General features: G+C 41.6%; 1 protein-coding gene across 12 annotated transcripts in view; it reads right to left on the reverse strand.

Moving 5' to 3' along the window:
* Positions 1-14347, reverse strand: part of DAGLA (diacylglycerol lipase alpha) — an 87544-nt gene that overhangs the window by 45005 nt on the left and 28192 nt on the right. The window contains exon 1 of one of the 12 annotated variants that reach the window (XM_081930486.1): positions 9633-9801. The exons of the other annotated variants lie outside the window; for them this stretch is intronic. The gene's annotated coding sequence lies outside the window, so the exon portion shown is untranslated. Of the gene's footprint in view, positions 1-9632; positions 9802-14347 lie in introns of those variants that run through there. 12 annotated transcript variants of the gene reach the window in all.

Here is a 14347-nt window from a genome sequence, read left to right on the forward strand (position 1 = left end):
AGCACAGAATCTGAGTGGGGTACAAAGCAGGAGCCTCCCCCCCATGTGCCTAGCATGTGAGCCCCCTGGCCGAGCACAGAGGGTTTATTTGCCGGCCAGCAGATGGATGGGCCCCGTGCGCTGGGCAGGGTGCAGAGGGTGAAGAGCACACTCCACGCCCCGCCAGGCACTCAAGCCCCCATCCGTCAGCTGGTGGGCAGGCACTCACACACTTGATGTGGACAGAGCATGGAGGGTGCTCTCCACCCTCTGTGCCCCCACCCTGCACAAAAGCGCCTGCTTGCCCGATGATGAGCTGGCCCTGGCCTGCTGGGCAGAAGCAGGACCCAGAGGGTAAAGTGCACCCCCACCGCCCTGCTCCCACCCGGCATGTGAGTGCCCACCCGTCAGTGGCAGGGGCTGGGGGAGCACAGAGTAAGTCCTCCACACTCGCCCAGTCCCCACCACTGAGGTGCAGCCATTCAAGCGCCATGGGGTGATGGGGCATGGAACCCTCCGTGCCCTGCTCCCAGTCAGCCAGAAGTGGCAGCAGTGATGGGGTAGCATGCCCACGGAATGGAAGATGGCAGGATCCTGAAGGATGTGCTCTACGAGAAGCTGGTTTCAGGCGCCAGACCTGTTGGCAGACCAACTCTGCATTACAAAAGGTGTCTACAAATGTGATCTGAAGGCTGGCAACATCAACTCTGCATTGTGGAAATCATTGCAGACAATCATAATGGTGCACCTATATTTTCATTATTGATTCGCAATGACAAAAACAATAGCAAACATCCATTCCCAAACCATACGTTCGGTTTTAAAATTACCAAAAAATGTGAATATAAAACTCATAAAATGACCTGTCCACCTTGCAATTTGTCTGCCATGAGCAGCAGTTGAGTGAGAGATGTAGAGTACACATGTATATGTATGTGTGAAAGAGAACATGGCCATTATGTGAGGGGGAGTTTGTTGAATAGGTGCATGTGGAAGGGAGATCAGGTGGTATTTGTGTATCCATGAGAGGAGAAAGAATATTGTGGCAGCAAGATGCGAGAATGTGTGAAATACAGCTTATGGTGTGGGTGGATGAGCATACATTGAGGGGAGAGAAAAGTATATAAATGACACCTTTGTACAATATAATCTAACTCCCTTGAGTTGGTGGGCTCTCCTCCTTCAGTCAAGAACCTAGAGATTCTGAAGAAAGAAGCAGTCAGAGCCAGAAATATGCTAAACCTTCAACTCAATCACCATCTTCAAAATAAACAAGAGTGATTTGTGACACCTTAGGTTTTAACACATTTATTATGGCATAAGATTCCATGGACCAGAGTCAACTTCATCAGATGCATGATGTTTTATCCTAAGCTGTCAGGTACGTATATAGAAAAAAATGTAAACAGTTAGGTCTTAGGGAAATGCAATGCAAAAAAAGGCTATGACAATTACATTAAAGCTTAAAGGTATGTAAAATAATTACAGTGATCATTGACAAAGCAGTGCTGATGATAATGCAAACAACCTGTCATTGATAAGTTAACATGTGTAATGGAATAAAAATGGTCAGAGCCTATACTTTTTACATTTCCTTTCCCAATGATCTCATTATAGATTTTTTTTTCTCTACAACCGTGTTTTGTTGTTGTTGTTGTTTGGTTGTTTAGTCGTGTCCGACTCTTCGTGACCCCATGGACCAGAGCACGCCAGGCACTCCTGTCTTCCACTGCCTCCTGCAGTTTGGTCAGACTGATGCTGGTAGCTTCGAGAACACTGTCCAATCACCTCGTCCTCTGCTGTCCCCTTCTCCTTGTGCCCTCCATCTTTCCCAACATCACCTGCCAACTTATCACTTCAAACATTTGATGAAGCAGACTCTTGTTTTGCTCAAGTCTCTGAAAATTGTTACAGCTTCAGCACACAATGTATGCACACACCCAGGCCCAGTAGGGGTTCCCCTTCATTGGGACAGTTTTTGGGTGCAATGGATGACTGCATGCAAACTCAACTTTTTATTTAAAAAAGGGACTTTGATAATGAGTAAGGACCAATAGAACATAGGCAGGATGACCGATACAGAGAACTTTTCCCCAAATATAAACAAGCACTATCTTTACAAATATATAGGTTTCATTCAGAATGCAGCATAGCAAGTTTTTGTCTCACAGGCTTTCCTTCCTCTTCTTTCCTTCTTTGTGCACAAGGGGAAGAGAATTAAAGCTTCTGTTTGAGGTTTAGAACAGAAGTAGGGAACGGGTTGTTTCCAAATAATAACTGGAAGCTGTCAATCTCCTCCTCTTGCGGGTGGAGGAAAGGTGTGTGTGTGGCACGTGAGCATGAGGCTTACCACAACACATTATCAGAGTGTGGCCACTTCTTTCATGCAAACCAACCAGGAAATGGAGCAGAGACAAATCAGTGACAGGAGAAAAATTGAGAGTTACAAAAAGAATCAGATGCTAATGCTAAATGCCTGTGAGTCCTGGAAGACCTGCTCCCTGCCTTGCAGGCCTTTCCCCACCTTTTCCCAGAGGGTGGGGCTTTAACTCACTACAGGTACAGAAACTGATGCTGATGAACAGACTCTTGGGCTGGGGGATTTTGTTGGGGGGATCTGTTGATGTTGGTTTTTTGAATCTTTATTTTAGATATTGTGGTTTATGTGGCAATTGTTCAGTCTGGTTGTGTATTTTTAATGTTTTATTTCTCGTTTCTAACTATTTTTGTTATGTTGTAGTTATGTATTTTTTCATGTTGCAAGTCGCCTTGAGCATGGTTTGAACTGCAGAAAGGTGGTATACAAATAGAATTATGTTTGTAAGCATAGAGGCGTAGGTGGAGGCAGGCTTCAGCATGCATATCCCTATGTGGTTGAGGAACCATGCTCACAAGTATCTGCTGTGCATGTGGTTCCTTCCCCTGCTCAGTTGCTATGGCTGTGTGCATCAAACTGTGCAGCAGTCCTGAGGAACTGTTCAAGAGAGGGAGCTGAGCAGGGGAGCAGCTGGGTATAATATTTCTCCGCCCAAAACAGCAGAATAATAGTACCGGCAATTATCTGACCAGACACTGTATATATGCAGCCAAGGCTGATGCACACATTTGTAGCTGGATAAGGGCCAAAGGGAAGAAGTGAGACCTGAATGACCCCTTGTGTACTTTGCATACTACTCTACTAACAGACCATAGAAAGCCAAACCAAAGTGTCCAAACCACTGCTCCACTGTGGTGCCAACAATTACACAAAGCTAGAGAGTGACAGCATGCTAGAGACATCTGTGGTTTTAAGTGATTTGCTCTCCTGATGCATTTGCCATTTCCACCCACAGATCAGACATTAAGCTGAATGTGACATATTTAAGGCATAACAAACCGACAGCTCTGTCAACCCTGTGGTGGCTGGACCACCTGCTAACTAGAAATGGCCAGCCGTATTATTTTGATGCAGCAATAAGAGGGTTGTATAACACGTAAATACGATCAGACCAGTCCATGAATATCCCTTTACTTAATCATTTATTAGGACTCCCCTTTTCAGAAAATGGAAAAATAGCCCTACCACCCACAAAATAATTCAAACTGCTCATTGCAAAGTGCTGGCAAAACTGCCCTGGAGTTTTAAAAATAACTTCCTATACTCCACCTTAATACCGTTTTGCCATCCAGCCACTGTAAGTAGAGCCAAACTGGGCAAGTTGGAGCCATGATTCACATATCTGCCTCATTCACATATAAAGAGGGGTGTACATAAGTTCTTGCTCTAACTTTAACATACTTTAAGGAGAGAGCTACACTCTGGCTTCCCAACACTCTGTAGTCAGTTACTTCAGCCACTTTTCTCTAATTGTGGAACTGGATAAGAGGACCATAGGAAGCTGCATTATAAACAAAGCAGACCATCAGTCCATTTAGCTGAGCACCACTAACACTTGTTGGCAGCAGCTTTCCAGGGTTCCAGGCAATAGTCTTTCCCAGCCCTACTTGGAGAAACCAGGGGTTGAAACTGGGACTTTCTGCATGAAAAACATGTCCTCTGCTATCGTTGTTGTACTTCTCTTTGTCAGGATGTACTTTATGAAAAACAATAATTTCAAAAGTGTGTCCACTTCTACAACCTGTTGGAGATTTGGAGATATGGAGATTTGTTTTAACATAGTCTTGATAAACTGGAAATGTATGATTATAGTTTATTTATTTAACAACAAGCCCCTGGATCTCATTTTTTACAAAAGGAATGTACATTCTGTGCCCCCTGCCCTCCACATTACAAGCTTGCCAGATAAGACACGTTTATGGCTGAACCTCCAATCTTTATCAGCCTGACTACAAGTATTCCAGATGGCATGCACTTAGCATGCCCGATTCAAGCGGAAACCAGCAATTATAACATGTATAAAACATCATCAATCTTCAGGCTGCTATTTTAAAGCCTATGAATAGAGCTCTTTCTGTCTCAGAACGTGCATCTTCACAATCTGGAGATTGTTCTTCCTTGGAGGATGTGATGTCATCCTTAGAAAATGTCTTCAGCTTTCTAGCCTATAGCTGATCGAAAAAATGAGCTTCTCTTTCAGAATCTTGAGCATCATCTCTGAAGGAATGTCACTGTGAAATTAGGTGGTGTGCTTTCTCAAATCAATTTCTTGCTCTGGCTGCCCATGGCCATTAGACCATAGAGGAAGGATGAAGCTAAGTATCAGGAGTAATTGTTCTCCTGGTGTGAATGGAAAATGGAAGCCTGAAACAGCCACAAAACAAAATGTCAGTGTCATTACAATATGAGTGGAAAAAATATAGGCTGGCTCATATATTACTGCTGGAGCTTCCTTTGTGGGGAAATCCTGGACTGGGAATACCTATTTCTAAAGTGGTATGTCCAAAGACAGATGTCCAGAAGACGTAAAGAGGGAGGAGAATGGCAGGGTAGGAGACAGCCTCTACCAACAGTATACTTGCAGAATACTTACAGGAAGAAAGCAGGAGAGGAGAACAAATGACTGCCACTCCATCAGTGATGGGCCTGGGGAGAAAGGTTTATAGTGCTGGTGGAGCAGAAAGTGAGCATAGCTTGTTTCCCACTTAATTAACACTAGGAGCCACCAGGTAAGATGACACTAGGTATGCTATTAACACACATCCTAAGAGTCTTGAGTTGCAGCATCACATTCTCCAAATCTACTCAAATGTCTCCTCCACCCACGGTCACTTCAGAGGCAAAGGGAGGCTGAACCCTCCTTTCACCTCCACAACTGAGAGTTGGGTTCACAGACAGTATGCTCAGTGCCCTCCTCTCAACACTTGCTTCAAAGTCAGGAAGGTGGTTTCAGCCCTTTTACTATGGGAGTGCTATTTGGCTCAGAAAAAAGTTTTATCTGAGCCCCTGTCCAACAATTTACCTATTGTGGGTAAAAGGAATGAGAATCATTATTTGGCCCCCTTCCATCCCCTCTCAATTCCTTTTAGATTCCTACTTGTATGGATTGTATAAGGAAAATTTGAAAACTCAAATTCAAGCCACAGGCCTCTTTATGTTTCTTACTTCCTCTTCAGAACTGAGAATAAGCATAAATGGAGACTGAAAAATGTCACTCACTGAAGTATAGCCCTGGTGATTTTAGTATTTCATTATCCTCTTACAATTTTGTACTCATTGGTGATGGCTGAGGCAAGGTATTTTAGAGGTTCTATCTAATTCCTGAAAAAACGAGAGTGCCTTCCTTGTCTACGACTGATCCTTCTGTCTAATTCCTGTCAAGTTCAAATTAAACTGAAAATACACCAGATGGCACTAAGCAACAAGCATTTTAAAATCCATCTTCTGTAAGAAGACGTCCCCAGACTTGTACACCCACCAATAATGCCTTGACTAACCTCCTCTGCAAATTACACAAGCCGAACAGAGTGCTATACTATCAATACCCTCAGCATATTTTTCAGAAATAACATAGATAAACATTCCCAGCAAGTGCACTTAATAGATCTGTTTGCCAATGGTGTTGCCTAAATTCTCAGCTGTGCTTGTGAGGAAACTTTTTTTCAAAAAAGAAGGGAAACAAACTATCAGGAGCTCTGGTTCTCTACCCCCTTCTTAAAGAACATACAAAGAATGCAGCAAGAGGTGGTCTGGGCAAAAGCAACACCCACCCACCCTGCTAAAACATTAGCAGCAAACCACTGCCAACAACTCTCAGAGAACTAGTCAGAACATGCTTGTTAACTCCCAAAGCCACCTGAGAAAGGAAAAATAAGCACATGGAGAGTAGTAATGCTTAAACTAAGTTCAAATCCAAGAGAGATGATGATTCAAGGAATGTGGCAATTAATTCTAAAAAGAATGACTTTATCTTCAGTAGAAGTAGGACTGAGTCCAGAATTCGATATTACTAAAAGTCTAATGATAATCAAACTCACTCTGTACTGTTGTATGTTTTTAAAATGGCAACCTGAATCATAGTCTTACTGGAATAAGCATCCTACATAAAACTATTCCATCTGGAAACAATTCTCAAATAATATAACTTTAATGTATGTCAATAATGTGTTTATATAATATATAAACCAAGAGACTGAAAAATATCTCAGCTGCAGATAATATCCTTCTAAAGAAAACATATGACTCCATTAGAGAAGAAACTCCTCTTGCCTGAGGAACATGAAATGATGTAATCTGACTTCTTCTCCATGTTAGTTTCCCTGTTCTTTTTTTTTTTTCCTGCACCAGCTGCAGCCTGCCAATCCTTGAAGGGGCTTGCAAAATCTTTGGAGCATCTACAATCAGTCCTGTATGGTGGGACTTCAAAGTGCCCCATCACCTGATGTAATAGTGAAATCAAGGGACTGACAGGTGGCCTGTGAGGGCTAAGGGTAGTAAAAAATCTGGCCTGCCAGCCAGATCCAGTTCACTACCTCTGCAGTAGACCTGCAACAAAGGAACACAACTCCCTTCATTCCTGACCATTGGCCATGTTTGATGGTGAAAAGAGCTGAAACAACAACATCTGGAAGGCCACAGTTTCTTCACCCCGATTTAAAGGCTGAATTTACTTGACTACATCCTTTGTAGACCATTTCTGCAGATTTCTGTTGTTGTAGACATGAACCAACTCTCATGCATATGAAGGTAACTCCTAAGCTGCAAAGTTTTCCATTTATAGGTGACAATATTATGTTACTTCCAACTTGAATTTACCTGAGTACATTCCATACTCTAAATGAATTTACACCTCCAGAATTCCTTACAATTACAGTAAGCTCCAATGCATCACAGTAACTTTATATCTGAACTTAAATCTTCAATTGCTGTTCTCTTAAACATAAACTAAGGTAAGCTTGCAGATAAAAGCAATTTTGTGCGATATCAATGCTAAAATCCTTACAAATAGGTTCATGGGGGGAAATATTAGACAATATGCTTTATAGGTATGAGATACTATGTAGAGTTGTTTCCTATGCACGCAGTACAGTTATATGCCTGTTTGTTCATAAATAAGCAACACAAAACTTAAAAGGATTTACTCTGAATTTCATTGTGCACTGGATAGCAGCCTTGTGATTCAATCCTAGCTATGTCTACTCAGAAGTAAGTCCTACTGAATTCAATAAGGCTTACTCCTAGATAAGTGGGGTCAGAATTGCAGCTGTAAATCACTGAACTGGGGAAATTATTATGAAATCAGTTACATTCTTTTCATGCTGGATTCTAGCTTAGTGAAACAAGCCTCTACTTCTAGGTGCATACTGCCATAAGGCAACATTTCTTAACATCAAAGAACTTGAAAATATCTCAGTGGTAATCTATTATTATATGGCATGTTCTGAAGAAGGACATCCATGCTATTGCCAGCACATGCCACTTTCCAGTTACAACTGTTTCTACAACATACCTTCATTGACAACATCAATCCATTCCTTTCTGGGTCTAGTCTTTTAGCTAAGCTACAGTTCATGCAGCCACTATCATAGACAGGAATCTGAATTTATTTTTTCAATATTTTGTGAGGTGTCCATCCTAAATTCTAGGGAACATTACTTTTTAAAGTCAATTTTCTTTCAGCCCGCCGCTAAAGTAGGCTGCATAGAATCACCACAGAATATTCTCCAAAGAGCATTAAGGAAACAGTGTTTAAATGCCAAAGTATCCAACAATGTATCAAGGAAAGGACATGTGCTGTGCACCCCTATGGGAATGAGTATCTGCACATAGGCATGGGAGGTTTTCACAAAACTATGAATGCTTTCATGCAGTATCATTTGCCTCTGATGCAAACAAAAGAATTTACATTGGGTCTATTTTCAAGGGAAACAAGAAGTCATTTGATATTCTCAAAAGACTGCGGTATAGAATTGTTGTTTCAACCTGTCATTGTTTTCCTTGATCTACAATGCGTGTCTTCCTTTCATCATCATCAAAGATAAGGAAAAAAGTGAAATCTAGTATTGCCTAACCATAATATGCAGAAATATATAGATTAATGATACATATCTAGTTAGCAGTATGGGGTGGCTTCATTCCTCAGATTAGCAAACAGGTTTTCCCACAATCAAACTTTTAAGCCATCAGTGTGATTTCAGGTCATTGTTTGGCCCAAGGACATGAAGCAAAACTAAGAACAAAGGAAATACTTTGGCTTAAGTTACAGGCCCTGGAGAATAAAGTTTTGTCTCACAAAGCAGCCAGAAAAATATTTAGTGGATGCTGCAATCCCTTTTTTTTACTTTGCACTCTATCTTGGAGACTAGGTACAGACCCAACAAGCGAGACAATGCAAGCAGTATTCTCATTTCAGCATTAAGAATGCTCTCTCAAGAGGGAAGAAGGTATACCTAGAGGCCACTTTAAGTTTCCTAGGCCCAAGATCTTCACATAAACAGGCAGCAGAGATACATGAGTTTTTTTGTTTGTTTGAACTTTACAGGCTGCCTGTTCAGTTCCAGTCCCAATTTAAAACGTTGATTTATAACCTATAAAGCCCTAAACAGCTTGGAGCCAGCATCTCTAAAGACACATGGTAGTGTCCTCTAGGTTATATAACTGCCTCTCTATGGAAGTTAGTATGTGACTGCCTGCTTTTATGGAGATGGGGATGGGTAGGTGGGAATGCTCTTTTCCATAGATCTTTTCATTATTTTAAATGTTGATTTAGACTAAATTTAAAGCTAAATTAACTAGTATTAGACACTTACAGTAATCATATTCTTACTGTTTATGCTGATTTTATTGCATTTTCTAATTTTTGCAGACAATTTGGTTTATTTAAGATACAGGATAATTTTTTTAGATGAAATAAACTATCTTTACAATCTTACCGTTACCTGCTTTCTTCCACTCTGTCATGCTCATAGTTTACTTTGCAAGATAGAAAAAAGTAGATCAGTAATATCATGGACAAGATGAAAACACAGAAGCAAGGAGAAAATGCCAAGATGCGGATTCTTTTTCTATGCATGCAAAATAAGCTTAATGTCTGCAAGTCTGTGTCACATTTAAATCACACATGCAGCAACCCAGAGCTAAATGGCTTCTCTCTTTGCACACAGACTCTCTAATGACTACACTCTCAAACACCCAGCATATACGCCTCCTACTCAACACCCACACACAGTACATTGTGCACAAATGTACAGCAAGCACATAATCTGCATGCACTTACCTTCTGCATAAGCCCATGTAACAGGGTCCTCAATGTAACTGTGACTTGTCTTCCTATCACACAGAATGTGCTTTTCGAATCACCCCTTATGTTCTCTACACAAGGAAGATTGCTAGAGAAAATTAGAAGCTGTTTCTAGTCTAATTATTTAATTAGATAACCCAATTTTTAAAAATATCTTTCAATTCCCAGATCCTCTCTCGTTATATAGTTCAGGGCACTGTAATACTCTGCAGCAGCCAGTGGAATATTTTTTTCCAAACCTCTTTATCTCTTACACCAAAGTCATGAATCGAAAACTACCCTATATCTTTGCTGCACACTGTCTCTGCTTAGCTTCCTTTATCAACTGCAGGCGCCCATGAATTTTGGTTGAATATGAAAGCCAATAACTGTTTGTAGTCAGTGACCAAAGAGAAGCTCTCTTACTTCCTGCTCTACAGAGGTGAAGTATTCTGAGTAACAGGACTTTATTTTATTTATTATATTTTTAATTAAATTTCAATACTGCCCTTCATCCAAGGATTACAGGGCAGTTTACAATATAAAAACACAAAAATGCATAACATAGTAACAACAATACCCCCCATAAAGTTTTAAAGGCCATAGATTGTTTAATTGGACAAAGGCCTGGGAGAAGTGGGATGTTTTTGCCTGGCACCTAAATATATGCAATGAAGGCACCAGATGAGCCTCTATGAGGAGAGCACTCCCAAAGCAGGGAAACACCACAGAAAATGTCCATTCTCATTTGCTGCCCTCTGGACCTCTTGTGGAGGAAGCACACAAAGAAGGGGCCTGAAGATGGTTGCAGAGTCCAGGTGAAATAATGAGGGGTAGCAATCCAATCCATGATGCTGATGCTATTTTGTAGTTCAAGGCATAGCCTGGGACCATTTTGATACAGGTACCCTCTGTCTCCTAGCTGCTTTAAAAAATGTGGTACTCCTGTGGCTAAGTACTCTAGAGATTGAGTCACCAAGCTTAAGCATCAGACATTGTATCAGTGAAGCCCTAAGACTATGGTTGCATCAGTGCAAGGATTTTCCTTGCACAACATAACCTCCTCTCCCTCTCTTCCCCCTCCATGCACCCCCTAAATCTGTTCTGAGGGTTCCCCAACCTCAGGTTTGGGGGTAGCATGGGTTGCTACTGGGTGAGGAAAAAGTCAGAAGTCAAGTCTTTGTGTGCACCTAAAGAAGCTTTTGGGATCATTCTAGCTTATGGCCAACTTGCCCTTGTTCTCCAATACAAATGAAGAATCCTAAAGCAACCTCAACAAGAAAAGAAAAACAGAGCCTCTCTCAAAATCCACAAGATAAACATCATTTTGTAAGGAACTCCATCAAGATTTTGTGACACTGGAATTAATGAAGCAAAGGGAGGGGGAAGGGAAGAATGGCTAGCTGTCTCATCCAAGAGCAGGCAGAGTAAAGAAAATAACTGCCAGATCAGAAAAGGAAGATTAAGCAACACACCTATTATAAGAGATTCAGGTAAAATGTATAAAGCACCAGCTTTTGGTGACAACCAATTGGTCAGGGGTTTCATTGATGCCAACTTTCACAACTACACGTTACGTTTTAGAGATTGCAAAGGTTGTTGTAGTGAACTATGAATTTCCAGGGCATGGATTATATTTCATTTCATAAATAGACTACTTTTGGGAAAGCAACCAATATTACTGTATGAAATGTTTCTAAGAGCAATGAGGATGAATCCCAAATACAGAACACAGTGAAGCATGTTATACAAATTGGCTTTCAAAGCAAAAATTGCTTCCCAACAATTTGAAAGCTTCAAAATTTCTCACAGATGTCTTTCTTCCTTCTTCTTACAGTGCTCCTTCTCATGGTCACAGCTGTGTTATGCCAAAAAGGCTGCATTAGCATGCAGAACCCTACTTTGATTCAGGAGACAGTCGTGCTAACTGGCCAAAGTAGAAGCCTTGCTGAGAGAGAAAATAGGGAAGCTAGTGGAATGGAGCTATCAATAATTCACTGAGAGTCCATGGATATCTGCTGACAACAGCCTTAAAAACATTCTATGCACTTGGAGAAGGAAGAAATTCACAAAAAGGTACCTAGAACAGTGTATATGTGCTCTGGAAGGACAAAAGAGAAGAAAACACAACAACACATCCACGTGGAAAGAAACCATATTCAGGGATAACAGAACATATTAATTGTGGGTGTATTTCAACTTCTGAATAAGAAAATAGTTACCTATTACATTCGTTATGTGAAAATTAGCTTCATGTAAACCAAGTTCTGGCGGCTGAGAAGTTAGAAGTCTCCCCCAGAGAAAGCTAGACAGATCATGCAGCTGCCACCATCTCTCGCTTTCCATTGTTTATCTATGCTTATCATAACTCTTCTTTAGCAGCTAATTGTCCCTACTCCTCTCCCTTCTAACTCCTAAGGAAATATAGATAAAGAAGTGGAGAATGGCAGTCAGCTTTCACTGACTTTCTCCAGGGAATGCTTCAGTATGTACTTTTGTAACCTCATGAAAATATTTATAAAAAAGCATTTAAAAAAGAAATCTCAAGCCTAACTTGCATATGGTATATGGCTGCTTGTAAAACGCTAAGTGTAACATTTTGCTGACACCTTATGCACAAAAATAACCTCAATACGAAGCAAAGCTAACCAGGTGGGCTGTGAAATGCCTCTGAAAACAGTGTGTCCAATGGACTAACTTCACAAAAATCCTAAAGATGGCAGCTGCTTCACACATGCAAGCCAGACACTATTTTTCTCCCTCTGACTGTGTCAAGATAACTGAGATTCTAGGGAAATGTTGCTATTAACCGTAAGTCAATCACCTGCTGGGTGGCAGGATGTGTGAACAGGTTGCACACAAGAATCAGTCTAAAAAGGAAGAGTAACATAAAAAATTAAGTAGGTACAACAAAGGCCTTAACTTTCCCCTTGATTGTGAGAACAAACCAACAACTCTGAATAAGATTCTATGGATTCTTTGGTCACAAAGCTAACAGAAATCGACATCTGTGGAATGTACATTACACAAGACATCTGGGATTACTCCTTCTCCCCACTACTACATTGCAGAATCAATTTGCCTTTTTGCATAATTTATACTTGGCAGCATTTTGGATGTTATTGTGCAGCAATTCTTCACAATGCCAGGAGTTCAGTACTCTACAGCAACTGGTCACAATGGCAAACATTCAGTGAACAGGTATCTTCTGTCATAGTGCATTAGCCAATTTTAAGCTGGCTCAGTGGGGTGGGGGTGGGGGCGCTTGCCCCTGCTGTTCTCTTTTAAATAGTGAAACACAATGCTAATTAAAGAACAATTGAATGTTGTGTGCAAATGAATTAACATCCATCCATAAATAAGACCATAAGAAGAGCCTTGCCGGATCAGGACAAACAGGAATTTGCAGTTAAACATGAAGCGGGAGAGAAGGGATATGTAAATGAATGATAGCGTGCAGATCATCAATCAGTCTTTTGATTTATTTTTAAAAGAGAGGTTTTGCACAAGAGCTGACCTACAAAATCTCTCTCTGTGTGTGTTTTTAATGTATGAACAGGAATCAACAACTATAAAACATAAACTCTGCCAGCACTTCACTGCACCTGCCAAATGTACAGGTGAGTGGAAGGTTCTGCCAGTGATACCCTTGCCAGTAGCAGCCTCATCGACAGGGTTCTTTAGGGGCAGAGCTGGGCTGGCAAAGGATCCACTGGATCCTAACCTGGTTCAACTCCTGTTAATGGGACTGATCCTGGACTCTCTATGTGCCAGCTTGAAACTGATACAGCAGAAATTGGCAGCAGCACTGCCACCCCCAACCTTCTGCCCTGGACAGCACAACTGCAGGGCTATGGATGTGGTGGTTGCTACACCACCCCATTCAGCCTCACTGCTCCCAGCCAGAAGTTAGGCTTTCTCCTCAAGTCCACCAAATCCAAAGCCATCATGGGTTTCAAGGATCCTTCAAAGCAGTAATTTTAACCAAGTTGATCATAAAAGATAAGAGCACATATTACATGGTACAAGGGGTTCAGCACAAAATGATACAGGTAATGGTGCCAGCAGTTGTTCTTGGGACATAGTGACTTTAACAATGCACATTTGTAACTTAAGTCTTGCAATAAGTTCAAGTTGTTCACATATTGCCATCATGGTATATTAATCCTTTATACATTCTACCAGTGATTCTCCATCATCTGTATAATCTATACTAAATTGTGGAAATATTGAGTATATGAGGTTTTGCTTCAGTGGAAACGATATTCAGGTCACTTGCAGCCCCATTTCTCATTTTATTTCACATCATCTCTTGATTAGGTAAAGGTAAAGGTACCCCTGCCCGTACGGGCCAGTCTGGCCAGACTCTAGGGTTGTGCGCTCATCTCACTCTATAGGCCGGGAGCCAGCGCTGTCCGCAGACACTTCCGGGTCACATGGCCAGCGTGACAAGCTGCATCTGGTGAGCCAGCGCAGCACACGGAAGGTCGTTTACCTTCCTGCTGGTAAGCGGTTCCTATTTATCTACTTGCACCCGTGGGTGCTTTCGAACTGCTAGGTTGGCAGGCGCTGGGACCAAATGACGGGAGCGCACCCCGCCGCGGGGATTCGAACCGCCGACCATGCGATCGGCAAGTCCTAGGCGCTGAGGTTTTACCCACAGCGCCACCCACGTCCCACATCTCTTGATTACATGCTGTTAATTACCTTAT

This window comes from Podarcis melisellensis, assembly GCF_964234715.1.
Source record: "Podarcis melisellensis genome assembly, chromosome: 1".
Classification (NCBI taxonomy): Eukaryota; Metazoa; Chordata; class Lepidosauria; order Squamata; family Lacertidae; genus Podarcis; species Podarcis melisellensis.